This window comes from Ambystoma mexicanum, chromosome 3q (assembly GCF_040938575.1).
Source record: "Ambystoma mexicanum isolate Mex_15411 chromosome 3q, UKY_AmexF1_1, whole genome shotgun sequence".
Lineage (NCBI taxonomy): Eukaryota > Metazoa > Chordata > Amphibia > Caudata > Ambystomatidae > Ambystoma > Ambystoma mexicanum.
The window spans coordinates 885,753,133-885,768,788 of NC_090926.1; the positions used below are offsets into that span (position 1 = coordinate 885,753,133).

Consider the following 15,656-nt stretch of genomic DNA (forward strand, 5'->3'; position numbering starts at 1 on the left):
GGCTTGCATCCGTGTTTCTTGTAGCAGTGTGACAGTACGGTTAGCTAGGTTATACTTTGTTAACAGTATATTTTATTATAGGCTACTGGCTGGTGTGGTAGATAGTCATGCTAATAGGCTGAGGGCTAGCATCGATGACAATATGGTTCATTACAGGTGGCAGGTACCACAGTAGTATTAGAGCAGTGATAATGTATATTACTTGTACAATTTCCTAGGTGCACAATCAGCATGTAAGGACACGTACTAAGATGAGGACACAATCAGAATGTCAGGTGTGCTAGTTTGAATATGATGTGACTGAATACGAAAGGTTATTCGAATACACAAGAGGCTATGCCAAAAAGAACATACTAGTACAATGCTGCATTAAAAAAAAGTAGTAAGTCAGGCAGTATATAGCAATTGGGCAATGGCTAATTATATATTCCAGTCAAAATAATTGGAACATAGTACTCGTTGTGGTACATGCATTGTGAGGGTACTCACTGAGTCGGCGTACAGCTCGTACAGATGACTAATCATGATGTCGTGGTGGATAGTATCTTACTATTTATAGTTCATAATTGTCTCAGAAGATGGCGGCAATTAGGGCAAGATCGGGGCTTTGATGGGGTGCCGTAATAGTGTCAGATCAAGCTTAGACTAGATTATCAGCAACAAACAAAGCTCAGATGCTGTCGTGGTGGCTGTAGATCCGATGAGTGAGAGCTAAGGGAGTAGGCCAGGCCACGGTACCAAGCAACCAGTCAACCAGTCGATGCAGCAGACAGGTAGGTCAGCAGGGGAGGGAGAGAGAGAAAGCAGAGGAGAAAAGGAAGGTCTTGAGCTGCTTCCGGAACTTCTGGTGGTTCGGTTCAAGTTTGGGAGGGGCAGGGAGGCCATTCCAGAGGGAGGCACCTGCAGAGGAGAGAGGTCTACCCTCACTCTCTGCCTGGAGAAGGGACTGACCCTCAGAGAGTTGGACGTAGCTGAGCGAAGGGCTCGAGTAGAAGATGACATCAAGGTTTTATGCCTCGCAGGAAGGCGAATAAAGAGGGCAGAAGGGGGAGGCCAGACTGAGAAAGGGAAAGCGGGAGCCGGGGTCCCAATGAGAATGATCTCTGCCTTACTAGATTTAAGGAAGTGATTGTTGCAGGCGCACCAATCCGGAATCGCAGATAGACAGTCAGGAATGAGCAAGAGATGGCTGATGAGCAAGAGATGGCTGAGGCAGCCTGAAAGAGAGTTGAATGTTATCCGCATAACAATGGAAGTTAGAGGAGAAGGTGGAGATCAGGTGGGCCAAAGGGGCCAAGTAGACATCAAAGAGCCAGTGTAAGAGGATAGAGCCCCGGGGAACATCACATGTGGAGAGAGAGGTGGTGGAGAGAAAACACCCATGTTTGACCTGGGAGGGGCGGTCCAGGAGGAAGGTGTGCCATCTGGTGAAGGTTACAAAGCATGGGATCCTGGGCGTCCTGCTTGCTTTAGATGCCGAAAAAGCATTTGACCGTGTAGAGTGGTCTTTTCTTTTTCTCACCATGGGTCGGATGAGATTTGGGGAGAGGTTTCTACGGTGAGTGCAGGTGAACTATCAGATGCCTACCCTGCATATATCTACAAGCGGACAACTTTCACACCCCGTACGCCTGGAGAGGAGGACAAAACAGGGATGCCCCCTGTCTCCCTTGTTGTATGCAATTTTCTTGGAACCCTTTCTACAGTGCCTGAGGGAAACGCTGGGGTTGCAGGGCATCCTGTTTGTGGGAATGATCCACACGACAATGGCATTTGCTGATGACATGCTGCTGGCACACTCTGAGCCGGCGGTGTCTCTCGAGGCGGAGATCCCACTCATCGGGGGGGCTGTGGGGGCTAAAAATAAACCTGCACAAGTCAGAGGTGCTAAACCTCATGCTACAGGGGAGGTGGCACAGAGGAGCTCTGTGTTTCAGTGGGTGACAGAGAGAATTAAATACTTAGGCGACCTTGTACGTGGCAAACTATCTCCTGTTGCTTGGCACGCTGAAAACAGACTTGTCGTGGTGGAACCCTCTTCATATATCCTGGATGGGGTGGATGGCCTCGACTAGGGTGATGACCCTTCCGTGATTTCTCCACCGTTTCTAATCCCTGCCAGTTCCTCTTCCCCGCTTAACCGGCTCCTATCCGCCTTTTATCTGGAGTAGTAAAAAGCTGAGGTGTCACTGCAGGTACTTATGGACCGAGAAGTAATGGAGGGAATGGCGGTTCCTAAGATCAGACTGTACTATTAAGCTGCCCAGCTGCGGGTGATAAAGCAGTGTCTAACGGGGGGGAGGCAGCAGGCTTTGTGTGCGTATGGACAGGGCGGTAGTGGGGGGCAAACTGGCGGATGTATTGTGGCTGGCTATGGAGGACCAACCAGCTAGTATGCGGGCATCCCAGATTACAGCATTAGTGGGGGAAGGGTGGGGTGACCTAATAAAAAGAGAGTGGATCTCGACCTTCCCGGGACCATTCATGCCACTGTTTGGGAATCCGCAGTTCAAACCAGGGCTGGAAGCGGGAGCATTTGGGAAGTGGAAAGCGGCTGAGTGCACACGACTCAGAGATATTATGCAGGGACAAGACATCAAATCTTTTGAGCAATGCAAGCAGGCCTTCGACTTATTTGAAGGTGACCGGGTTCGGTATTACCAACTCCGACATTGGGTGCTGCATCCAATTAACAAACTAGCATCAAGCAGACAATTCACTGCATTTGAGAAGTATATAAAATCTCACTAGGAGGACTCGCATCTAATTTCTTCACTCTATGCTATCATCGCAGAGGGGGCTGTAAAGGGGCCATGGCCCTACATGAGGAAATGGAGGAGAACATTGAGGCAATAATATCACTGGAAAAGTGGGAATTCATGTGGGGTATTATACCCAAGCTTATCCGTTCAATTCAGCTAAGAGAGATATGGTATAAGATGCTCACCCAATGGGATTATGGCCCGGACAAGCTGAGATCCATGTATCCAGGGGCATCGCCGGACTGTTGGAGGTGGTTCAAGGGAAGGGGGGACTGGGCAAACATATGGTGGTTGTGCCCGCCTATACTCCCCTTTTGGGAGCAGGTGCAACGTGCAAGAGTCCATCAAAGGCCTCCAGCTGAAAATTGGAGCGTACATTTTGGGGAGAGAAACAGCACTGCAGGGGAGGGCTTCATTCAAGGCATACTTGGTGTTGGCGTTAGCAGTGCTGATTCCTAGTAGCTAGGAAGTGGAAAAGCAGGGAAGTTCTGACTCTCCATGTATAACATCCAGCGAGAATGTGAACAATTCTGGGAAGATTGGGGGGGGTGGTGCTAACCTACCTCCAGGGGGACTATCGATTACAGACGTGCCGCCAAAACATTTGTATTTTGGGCATTGACTGAGGTATCTGCCGAGGCTTAGTCTCTAGGGGTGTAGAACAACCAGCTGAGTGTAGGGGGCGGCAGCTGTGAGAGGGGCTGGCGGGGGCAAGAGTGGCAGAGGTGGTTTTTGTTTTCTAATGTTGTTTATCGTAAAAATGTCAATAAACACAGGGTCGACAAATGACAACTAGAGCCATCAAACTCCCTCACGTATCTCGGTTTTCGAATGTACACAAAGAACAAGGCTGGTACTTTAATGGTGCAATTGATGGCCAAGGCTTTACAGGGAGGTATTGAGATTTTAAAAATCAGAGCACGGTACTGCACGTTTACTATCTCTCCTATGGTAGCTTATTATAGTAGTACCCGTGTTTACTGTATGGTATATAGATCAGCCATGCTTCTAGAAGTCTCACGTATGACAGGATGGAATCACTTGTCTGGAAAAGAGCTTTTCGCCAGAATGTGAGCTAGGACTGATCACATAGACCACTTGTTCACCCATCCCCATTACCCTCCAAACATTCTTACCTTCTCGGCAGCACACACAGAAGTGTGCCGCGACTCCCCTCTATCCCTGTGGATTCAGCTCTGTCCCAGTTATGTGGGTCAGAGCTGGCGTCACTGGGTCCCTTTTTAAAAAGAAAATATTTCTTAAACTTTCTTGTACCCCGCTCTCCATCTAGTGGAAAGCAGGAGACACCCCAGCAACCATTGCCCCCCCAATATCCCAAATAAGGGGAGCGGAGGACACCCCCCCAACCCACGCTCGCTTAAGTCGGTGTAATGTGGGTTGGGATTTTTGTACTGCGCTAAGGCGCAGTATTGGTAATGTCGCCATGATTGTGGCAACATTTTGAAATGATACCCATTTCAACTAAATTAGGTCTCATTCAGTACATATGCTTGTCTAGGTGGTACATTACTTCCAAGCGTACTGCAACATACGCCGATAATTTTCCCCAGTGTCTTAGGAGCGCCCTCCCTCTCTCTGAACTTGTCCATATGCTGTGGGACTTCTGGGATAGGGTCTACTCTGTACTGTTTCTAATCGCTGACCAAAAGATGCACTTCTCTACTGATTGTGGTTCTCGCCATGGTGTTGGGATGCATGAAAATGTCCGAATAAGGAAAAGAGGTTTACACTACATAAGCTGTATTAGCCTACGGTGCGGCTTGTTTAAACGCGATGTTGCGATTAACATGTGTCCTGTGTAGTTATGAGATTTGAGATATATGTGATACTTTGTATCTAGTTTTGAATATATTTTAGTTTGCATCAGGTAGCAACTATGTAATCACAATGTTAGTTGTGGTGGACAACTTTGGGGGACAACTTGGTAGCTCCTAGAGTGAAGTGTGAGGGGCTCCGTGCTTGCAAGAAAAGGGGTGTGTCAACAAAGAAACAGTAACCTTATGAAATGAACATGTGGGGACTTGAAATGAACATGCAGTTAGAATATTATGGTGTTATGTGTTCTACCATCTGTACATAAACAATTCGAAGATTGCAGTCTGCTTTAGGCCATGGAGTGTCTGGTTTGTAGTGGCAGGGTCTTTCTTAGCACCAGGGTGTTTGATGAACCAGGTCAAGAGAGGGAGAGGAAGCGAACCATGCCGAGCAGAAGGCAATAGCAGACCAAATGGTCTCTGGGGGTGAGGACAGAATGAACTGCCATTATGTTGGGTTTTATGGTCAAATGGTTGTGTAGATACAAGGGACAAACTTCATGAGAACACAAAGCCTTGTTATTGAATGCCCAGTGGGGTCCGGTTAGGTTGTGAGGGATGAATGGGAGTTCAGTAATAAATGCATGCAATGGATAATCGAGGGCAGAGCTTGACTTGTGTTTTATGGTTCCATCTGGATTCTCAGAAAGATAAGCATAACACATTCTATGGAGGCCATATGATTTAAGAGGTAAGTTGCATGTGATGAGGCTAAGGAATACTGAAGGGGAAGTTTTGTGACACCAATTTGTCTGGAGTGATAAGGAGGTAATTTTGTGATCAAAGGAATGGTCCCTGTTTTGTCTCCTCCCTCTAATTTAGGAAATCTTATCGGGGCTATGTACATCAAGTACTGGGTTAACATTTCTACTGTTGAATTGTTTGAGATAATAAACTAGATTTCAGATGTCATGATTGACTATGTAATGAGATCACGTGGAAAGGGAATTGTGTTTATTAATTGTATCCAATGGTATTAGAAAATGTACGGGATGATTCAGTTTCTTGTATAGATGGTTGAATTGTGGGATGATCTTGTAACTGGTATGTGTAATTATGTAAATTATCTAATTTTGTTTAACGAAACTGTAACTTTACTGATCATGGTAAGGAATTGTTAATTTTCAGCTTCACAAAGCTGACTAAACACTTCCAGCGGTTTGCATGCAATTAAACTCGCTTTTCGGGCAACGTGCATTCACTCTCTTTTTTTAGTTGTTTTTTATATCGAGTTTTGGGTTTACCCTTCTACAATGGTTATTGCCAAGCAGAGGGTGGTGATGAGCTGGAAGGCCATGGGGTTACCGTTTGTTAGATTGCTGTTCAGGAATCTTCTCTATGAAAAGGCAAGGCTGGCTGAAAATGGGTGGGTGCTTGTGGGGCACATTTCAAAATGTTGTTTGGGGGCCTGTATTATGAAGGGGTGAGCTCACCTCTGGGAGTAGCACAAACACACCATCCTCCCCTCTCAGGTTCGAACTTTATGTGACACACAATGAACTCATTCTGGAAGACACTCAACCAAAAATGTGATATACTTGCATTTCTTTGACAATATGCAGACTATATAAATGAACATCAATTTTAGAATGCATGTTATGAATCACAAGTACTTGCAGCACAAAGTCTTACATTTCAAGGTATTCTGGAACACCGTCACATCAAGGACCCAAGTCACCCTTGCACATAGCACTTTTTCTCTCTGGGACTGGCCTCGCTCCTCTGGAGCCAGCACAGAGGTGGGATATGACTGTCTAGGAACCTCTGCACTGGAACATCTGTTTATTCCGGGCGCTTCGCACATGCACACAGCAAAGCTCACGGACAACGGACAAGTCCCTCATGATTAATGTGGTATATACTTTTATCAGGCAGACCTGTCAGTCAGAGTGACGCAAACTTCTAGAACCTTTGTGCGGTTCAAAACATGGTTACTGCTGGAAAACCCCAATCCTATATTGATGCCAGGGGCTCTTTCCCTCCCATCCCTATGACTCGGAAAATGCTTCTTCTGGAATGCAGCTTGTCAGCACCTGCCTGGGTCAGCGTGCCTCCAACTCTGTTTTCCCATGCAACTCAGTGTCTGTTTACAATGAACAGTGAAGCCTCTTGCAAAAGTAGAGTTTTTTTAGTGGAAGCTTAATACAAGTATTGCGATTAACCTTTTGTGAGCAACTTCATGAGGGTTCATGTTCTCTGTGATGAATATAGCTAAATGTGCTAGGTGTTTAAGCGGTGCTGACCTGACATGTAAAAAAGCATAAACTAACAATAGCAGCAGTCAGTACGCTCTTCGAATAAGCTAGCAGTCCTATTTCCTAATGCAGCATGCAATAGGCCTAATATGCAGTATGGTTAGCTAAGCTGTTTTTTTGCACCCATGCCTGTTTTTTGCTTATTACATTACATTCCACCCCTTTTTGAAGTGTGGATAGAATGCTAGATTATCTCCACAATTTTGAAGCATATATGATATGCTGTAAGCCTATCAGATGCTTCTCTAGTTCAGCCATTCTATCCTAAAGGTGTGTCATTCCACGCAACAACCCTATGAATGTTATAGTAATTTGTATTAGGGCTATAAACACCCACAGCAAGGGGTGCAGTATTATGTTTAATAGCTTTGTAGAAGTGGGAGGCCAGCCAGTAAATATGTCCCTCCAGTGGTGAACAGTGACTGATTTCAGATGGTCAACTGTCTTAATTAGCTGGTCCTTGTCCATTGTCATCTTGCACTCAGCAGTAATAACTCAGGTAGCTAATGCCTTAAAATCTTTCCAAGAAGTCTAGGCATACTGGCTTATAGCTTGAAGCTGTGAGGTTATTATTCCACAAGGAAGAGTCCAATTAAGCATATTAGTAAGCTCAGCATGCACGGTGGTGTGAGACCAGTGAGTCAAAGAGTATAATGTGTGAGTAGTAGTGTATAAAATATTCACAACTTGATCCACACAAAATACCTGAGGTTTCCCTTCAAACGTACAATTGTTAATAAGTAATATATGGCTAGTAACAATGCAGGTCTGATGCTGGTCAATCTGAAAATGTCAGTCTCATTAATGTGATACTACATCCAGGTGCACTCACCTGCTATGGGATGCATACATCAGTCCGGGTCCTTATAGTCTGAGGACACACCCACCACTGATCCCAGGGCACACAAGTGTGACAATAGGTTATGTAATTCTAGCTGTCCTGCCGCTCCCCTCGTATTTGTGGAACCCACCAGGAACCCTTTATTCTCATGGGCAGGATTACAAATGGGCACCGTATTTCTCTAGAGTATACGCAATTCTACTAATTTGCATTAAAGCTTGCAGCTGTTGTTTTGGCAATCGAAAGCAAGTGGCTTAATCCATATGTCTGCAGGTAAGCGCAACTCTTTGTGCCAGTGTGTCGAAGATAGCCTTCCCCACTCAGAACGGAAAGCTAGCACTTGTGATTTAACATGGTTTGCCACAAAATGCATATAGTATCTAGTATCCATGGCGGTTTTATTTACCTGCCCTAAGGCCGCACAAATGTCTTCATAACTGAATATCTGCCATCTCCAATTATTGCCTATACTCTTGGCAGAATTCTTCAAAGCAGGCTTCAATAAAGCCATTGAGCCAGCAATTATATCGCAGCACTAGCATCAGAACCCATAGCAGATAATTTAATGTGGTCCATCTCTATATCAAAAGCATTTAACGCTGTCCCCCCCCCAGCAATGAATGAATCAAGTCCCTTCTCTACATGCAATTTAGTAATTGGCCACAAGAATGACTCCAGTTGGAGCCGCTTGGTTGGAAAAGCAAAATATTGGACCTCATTATACGTTTGGCGGTCCGGTAACAACAGTACCGGTCCTGCAAAATGGCTACCTTGGTCAGATTGGATTTTATCTGGAACGCTATAATGTCTCATCAAATACTCCATGCCTTACAATTTAGCCCACTGACCTGCGTGGGTGGCTGGATGGGCCAACCGCAATCCTGAATGTGTGTCTATCATCGTCAACATATAATGTTTTCCATTTTCAACTGGAAGAAGGCTGATGTAATCGACTTGCCAGATGCTGGCTGATTTTCCACCTCTCTTCAGAGCACTTTGAGGTTTTCTTTCCTGTAGTTAGCACTTCACTTCACAGCACACAGGGCACTGGGCTGCAGCTTGCTTGGCATTGTCCATTGTGATGGGCAGTTGTCTATTCTTTTCCCACTTATAGGTCGCCAGTTGCCCCAAATGTCCTGATGTTTGGTGTGCCCATTCCGCCATTGCTTATAACACTTCATTTTCTTCAGAAGTTGTCACTGAGCGAATCTTTGCCATTTGATCTGCTTCATTATTAAACAGTGCAGCCAGCAGGGTTTCAGGGGGCATGTGTGCATCTACATGTCCAATAAAGATCTTGTTTTTTTCCCATTGCAGCACATTTCTTCCCAGATTTCTGCCCCCCCCCATATTGGAGTGTTCTTGATCTTACACTCGTCCTGCCGCCATGCCAGCGTCCAATAAGTCATGCCTTGATACGTAGCCCAACTGACTGTGTATAAGTGAACCCATAGGCACTTTAAGATGAGGTAACAGTATCTGAGATGGATGGGGATGCAGATCTTACTCTAACATCCATAATCAGACAGACTCAGGAAGTTGGCAAAAGCTTAACAGTTTTAAATGCAATTGTCTAAAACAGGGAGTACAACTAACATGAACGGATGCCGCACAAGCATTCTCTTAAACATGTTGCATAAAAAACACAGATTTATACAAACAATTAATCATCCCTGACGTCATACTATGTGGCAAAATAAGAAAACCTAAGCTGGATTGTGATAGGGTTAAATGAAACATCTAAGTATACTTTCTATGGGGTATGGGATCGTAATTGGATCTCTAAGGTCAGGTGAACAGCTATGAACACCCCTCGTGCAAGTCATCTTCTGTATCATGAAACTACACAATGTTTCATAGGCTTTCAAACTATAATGGCTCTCTGCTATGTGGCCCTCTACAATTGGTATGCACACTTGTACCCTTCTGGAATATTCCACTCGTTAGAAGCATGCAAGCTTGTACCCCAGGTGTTGGAGGGTTGGCGTGATCATGCCACCCCACCCAAGTAGCCCAACATCCATCATCACTCCTGCTGTCTGCCATTCAATTAGTCCTTTGAACTCGGCCTTGCAAAGGATCACTGTACCAGAGAATAAAAGGGAGTGTGAGCATGACCTTATCTTCTGGTCTCGTGTGGCTTGCCCCAAGTCTATTTCCAACTTGACCATATGACAGGAGACCATGTTTTGAGCTCCTTCATTGCATTTAATACTATTAAATTAATAAAACCTGGCACTTCTAGTGTTTTTCCATTACACCTCAAACAGGAGCTTGGTGTCATGGCCACTGGGCAAGGACCACTAGTTCCATCATATAAAGGGTCCAGGTGGACCCAGTACTGGTGCCTTTGGCATTAGGCTCATGAGAAAGTGTGCTCTGCACACTTTATTTCTGGTGCACAAATTCTTTCCGCCCCTGCAGGGTCCCCACATGCTTCCAGGTCGGGCGTGGTCATAGGAAAACACTGGGCTGCATGTGCAGCATCCTCTGGGTGCGGCAAGGTGGGGCCACAAGGCGGAGCCAAGGTGGCGTGGCTGGGACCAGCCTATTTAAGCCGGCCCCGCTGGCATGCAAGCGCTTCGCGTTTGTCTGCTTATAGCAACGTAACACTCACCGCCGCCTGAAGCGCTCTTACCTGATTTCAGCAATACCATCACTTGAAGCGCAGCTTACCTGACGCCAGCAACATCATCTCCAGAGCGCATTTTACCTGATTCCATCTAAGGCATCTCCAGCGCGCATCTTACCTGATTCCAGCAAAACCATCGCCTGAAGCACATCTTACCTGATTTCAGCAATACCATCGCCCGAAGAGCATCTTACCTGATTCCAGCGATACCATTGCCTGAAGCGCATGTTACCTGATTCCAGCAGTCACTGCAGTCAGAGCGCATCCTCACCTGTTCCGGGCATCTAGGCTACGCGGGAGCTCGTCTCATCCAGCATCCTCGCGAATCCATCCATCCAGCAACCGCCGTCAGGCCTTCGGATAGCTGCATCTCGTCAGACGTCGCCAGGACATCCCTGCAGGAGAAAACGACAAACAAGGTTAGAAACAACATAAAGACTTTACGCTAAGGTCACGCGCAACACATTCCTCGCGCTTGACCTTAGAACCAAACTTACCTTCTACTTGGGGCATTGTAAACTCCTCTGGGCCCCATTTGGATTCGCTTCCAACACCTCGACTCCGCTGGGCCCTTCAACACCTAATGGGGAGAAGGAAAGACATTACATCTGAATGTGATATGTATCTTTTAGGATTGCTTGTTTGCTATATTTTTATGCTCTATTGTATGTTGTTATCTGATTTTAGGACATTAGTATATGTATATGTTTAAGTTTAGATTATGTGTAAAGTTTATTAATTAAACTGTATTACATTAAATAAAAACATTTTTTTTAAAATTACAAGGGTTACGGACAATAATCACGGAAAAAAGACATTGCAAAAGAATACGGACCATAATCATTGTTGAGAAACACATACCTTAGAAGTGGATCAGCCACAGCCGGTCTGGGCTGCCACGCACATGCACCAGTGAAGAAACTAGGTTCATTAAAGGCACCCCTGCAGTTGAGAAGCAGGATGGAGAGCTCATCCTCATAAATAAACAGGTGAGACAATATGGGTAAACGCATGCTCATCTCGTTCTGGGCAGAAGGGTTTGAGGGAAATCACAGTCCGACCACAGCATTCTCACGGCCTCTCGCACTCTCTCAGGGGCAGTGTCAGCAACCAGCGCAGTCCACACAACCGGAGCTGGGAAAGAAGCCTGATCCAGGGGAGCCAAGTCCAGGGAGGGCTGCAACCGTGCCCCAACGCCCCCGCAGAGACCAGGTGAGCGTAACACTTGGCTCGCTTCTCACGATCATTGTATCTTCTTGGATAGATAACCAGGTTCTTGGCAGCCCCAACTCTTGACACAGGGCCAGACAAGCCTTCTCGAATCTTCCTTCTCCGTCATCTGTTTTATACTACTGCACCACACTTTCAGCCCTTCTATTCACGGGGTTCAAGTTTGCTAAAATGCATTGTGGAACATCCAGATTCAATACACACATATATATATTGGCAGCACCGCCTGCAGTCTATTCACTATGTATAGCCAGCCTTATTATAACTTGGTCTATTTGCGTTACTGCATCTGTACAGTTATAAAATGGCTTTGCTTTTTCTTCAGTGCTTTCCTGCATGTGCAATCTTCATTTTACTACCAAAATGTTGCTCAATTCTTTACTTCGCCATCAGATTCTATAAGGTCTATTCACCTTCTTCATTAGCATCTCTTCTGGGTGCGTAATTTCAACTTCATGTGACGTCTCCGGTCTTCTCTTTCATTCATCTTCACACTTCTTCTGGACCTTCCTTCAGAAGACTGTAATTTCTTTGCGGGTACATCATATAGGGGTTTCTCAATGGATACCTTGTTTCAAAGACTCTTCGCAGTATAGGTACCATTACTGGCATTGCATATGTCGCAATTTCCGGTTGCCAACATATAGGCAAAATGGGGGCGGGACTTCCAGTAGAGGTACTTGTCTCCTCCTCTACATATGTATGCAGTCTCCGTGTCTTTCACCTGCTCAATCACGGTGGCCACCGCTTGCAGTTCAGCATACTGGCTTGAACCCCTGATTCCTTCTCTCATTAACACTGCCTCTCGATGGGGTTGAAATGCAACTGCTTGCCAGTGTCTCTGTCCTTTTTAATACTTAGCAGTGCTGTCCATGAACGAGGCCTTCTTCTGTGCTTCTTCTGACAATGTATCGTAAGCAGGTGCAACTTTAAAGGGAGATTCTGGCAGGGCTGCAGGAGCGCTTGGTTCAGGTATTTCTTTCAAATTCACAGCTTCCAGCATTTGTTCTTGCAATTTGGATACTCCTATATGGCCAGCTTTGGCCCACTGTTGCAGATACCACTTCCATTTGACATTTCTCGCACCCAGCCCATGATAGGTATTTGCATGCAAATTATCATTTGCATGCAAATTGTCACTTGCTGGTCTCCTGTAATCCATTCACTTTCAACTAGAGCCCAATACACTGCAGCACTTTGCTTCTCAAGTGGAGTACATCTCGTCATAGCATCAGTGAGCTTCCACAACCAGAATCCTTGTGGTGCTCTTTTCTGTCAATGATTTTGCCGCAAACTCCACACAGCAACATCACTGTAGACAAGAACTTCCACTTCAAAAGAATCAGTTTGCATTATTGGACCTAGTTTAATGTAATTCTGCAAAGCATCTTTGGCCTGTTGAAAAGCAGTCTGCTGGAAAATGCCCCACTCAAAATCAGATTTCTTCCATGTAACTTTTTAGATTACCTTTAAAATCAGACTCTGTTTCCTATTTATTCACAGATTGCGTGATCTGTTGTACCATTTCAATCACAGGTTCAGGAATTTTCTTTACTGAGCCAGACCATAATACATCCAAATACTTCACTTCCTGAGCGGACCCCTGTACTTTCTGGGGATTAATTGCCCACCCCCTGTTCTGCATGTTGGTGATCAGTTTTTCAGCATTTTCAACATAAATGTTCTCACTGCCTGTTAACATAATATCGTTATTATAGTGCTCCATGTGCACATCATTCAGCTGCACCATTTCTAAGTCTCGGCAACCAATCCATGACACAGAGTAGCACTGTGCAAGTACTCCTGGGGCAATCTAGTGAATGTAAATTCTGTCCCCCCAAGTTATTGCAAAATGATCTTGTGACTCAAAATCAATATAGAGAAAAATGTGTTAGCCAAATCAATCACCACGTGCCATTCACCGACTTCTTGAATGAGTTTCTCAACCAATGTAACAATGTCTGGTACAGCCACAGCCAAAGGTGGCACCTTTTTATTCAATGCCAGAAAATCAACAACCATTCTCCAAGAGCCACCCGATTTGCGCAAAAGTCACAAAGGTGAGTTATATGGACTGACTGATGGTCTCATTATGCCAGCTTTCACTAGTGATTCAATAGTTTCACCAATCTCTTCAGGCCCTCCCAGCAACCTGTACTGCTTCATGCATGCTGGCTCTGTAGGTGGCGGTAAAAGCAACAGAGTCCATTTGCATGCCCAACCAAAACATAATTCACCAGTCTCCCATGGATTTTGCGGTTGCCAAAGACAAATTCACCCAAGTCAGTAGTTACGATTTTTCCTAACAACACATCCATTCCCATAATGTATTCAGGGATATCAGCAATCAAACAATCAGCAGAAAAAGGTAAATCCTTGCCAATTGACATCTTCATTTGAAAGGGTTTTGCGACTGTTTCTGCCCCACATAACCATTGACCAGAACTCTGGGGCCAGATAACTTGTTTCAATTGCCATTTAGGATTGTCGCTTCCGCCCCTGTGTCTAATAAGGCTAAAAACTGTTTCACTTTGTCATTCAAATACAAAGGGTGCCTGTCTCGGGGACTAGGTCTCTTTATTAACTGCACCTCAGAGACAGAGCCAGCACTTCAATCAAAGATGGGGTCAGGGACTTCCCATTTCCCCTTTGACAAATAAGGATAACCTTTTTCCTGCACTTTGGGCTTCAACACATCTTCCGCAGGGGGTGCACTAGGGATAGTCTTATTCCGCCAACCCCCCCCCTTCTTCATGCTTTTCCATTTGTCAAGCAACACAGATGTTGGTTTACTCTCAATGTCCTCTTTTGTTATCCCTGCTCTTAGCAAGTCAACCCACATTTGCCTGCGCGTTACTCTAATAGTGTCAGCTTTATCTTTGCTTTTTGCATTTTTGGCAGATTTATTTTGGGATTTTTCCACTGATGCAATTAAATGTGTGTCTTTTCTCTCATCCAAACCTTCTAATTGTAAAGGTAACAATGCAACCTCACCGATAGCTCTACCCAGCACTGGAACTGGCAATGATAGCAATGCCCCTTTCAGATGGCTAGGAGCGTTTTGCAATAATCACGCTTGCATGCCTGCTGTAAACACTTCCATATCAGGTCCTGTGAAATTGGCACTATACATTGCACATTGTAATTCCATTTCCCTTAAATGATATGTAACTTCTGGCAATGAATTCCATGCACCCCACGTCTTCTCCATTACCATTGGACTTGCATATAATGTTTTTTTTAAACAATGTTTATTTTAACTTAAAGAACCAAACAAACCATACAATATAACAATTAATTTCAATGAACTTTGCAGTCTAGGATACAATTGTTGGCGAGCTGGTCTTGAAAACATTTTGTCAATTTAGTTAGCTGATGAATTTAGGTGCTGCTAGAAGATGACTAGTGTCACTCAGACTGCTGAGTGTATCAGATTTGAGGAAAAGTTAGAAGTTGCTAGTCACTTATTCTCGCGCACCTTCAATTTGTCCTCACAATAGATTAATGATATTCATAAGAATTGTTTCATTTGTCAAGAAATATTTAATTGATTCAAAATTTCAATGTTGCCTTCGACACGTGTTTCCCCAATTTCATTGGTTCTTCAGGAGGGTGTCAAAAAAGTAATTCCATTCCATTCAATTGATTCAGTACAATATTTGCAAAAATACATGCCTAGCAAGAACGAAAAAAAATGTATTTTTATAAAACAAAATAGATATGCTGATGCAACAATATGAAATAAGAAAGGGTTTAAGTGTTTATGTTCAAGAGAGCCTCTGTTTTAGATCTGAAGACAACTGGGCAGTTGATTAAGTTTTATGGCTGATTCTGTTACTCATCCGGCTAGGACATTATAGATATTTACGTGATTATGAATGAGTATAGGTCAATGTTAGGAATTGTACTTTCGAGCGTTCTTACCTTATTTGACAAAGCAAGAAGGTAAAAATCTTCTTGCGAAATCCTATGGTCTAGGAATATGTTTCAATAGTGCCACAAGGTTTATTCAAACACATTTGAGTTTGTCATTAGTGTTTCCTCATTGATTTATATTCTTCACGATATAGCAGCCATACATTAGTATCTATAAATGAAACG

General features: G+C 44.5%; 1 long non-coding RNA gene across 1 annotated transcript in view; it reads right to left on the reverse strand.

The window, feature by feature from the left end:
* Positions 1-15,656, reverse strand: part of LOC138581931 (uncharacterized) — a 207,239-nt gene that overhangs the window by 178,606 nt on the left and 12,977 nt on the right. Inside the window, exon 2 of the long non-coding RNA XR_011304883.1 lies at positions 15,480-15,642. This is a non-coding gene — a long non-coding RNA (uncharacterized lncRNA). The remainder of the gene's footprint in view (positions 1-15,479; positions 15,643-15,656) is intronic.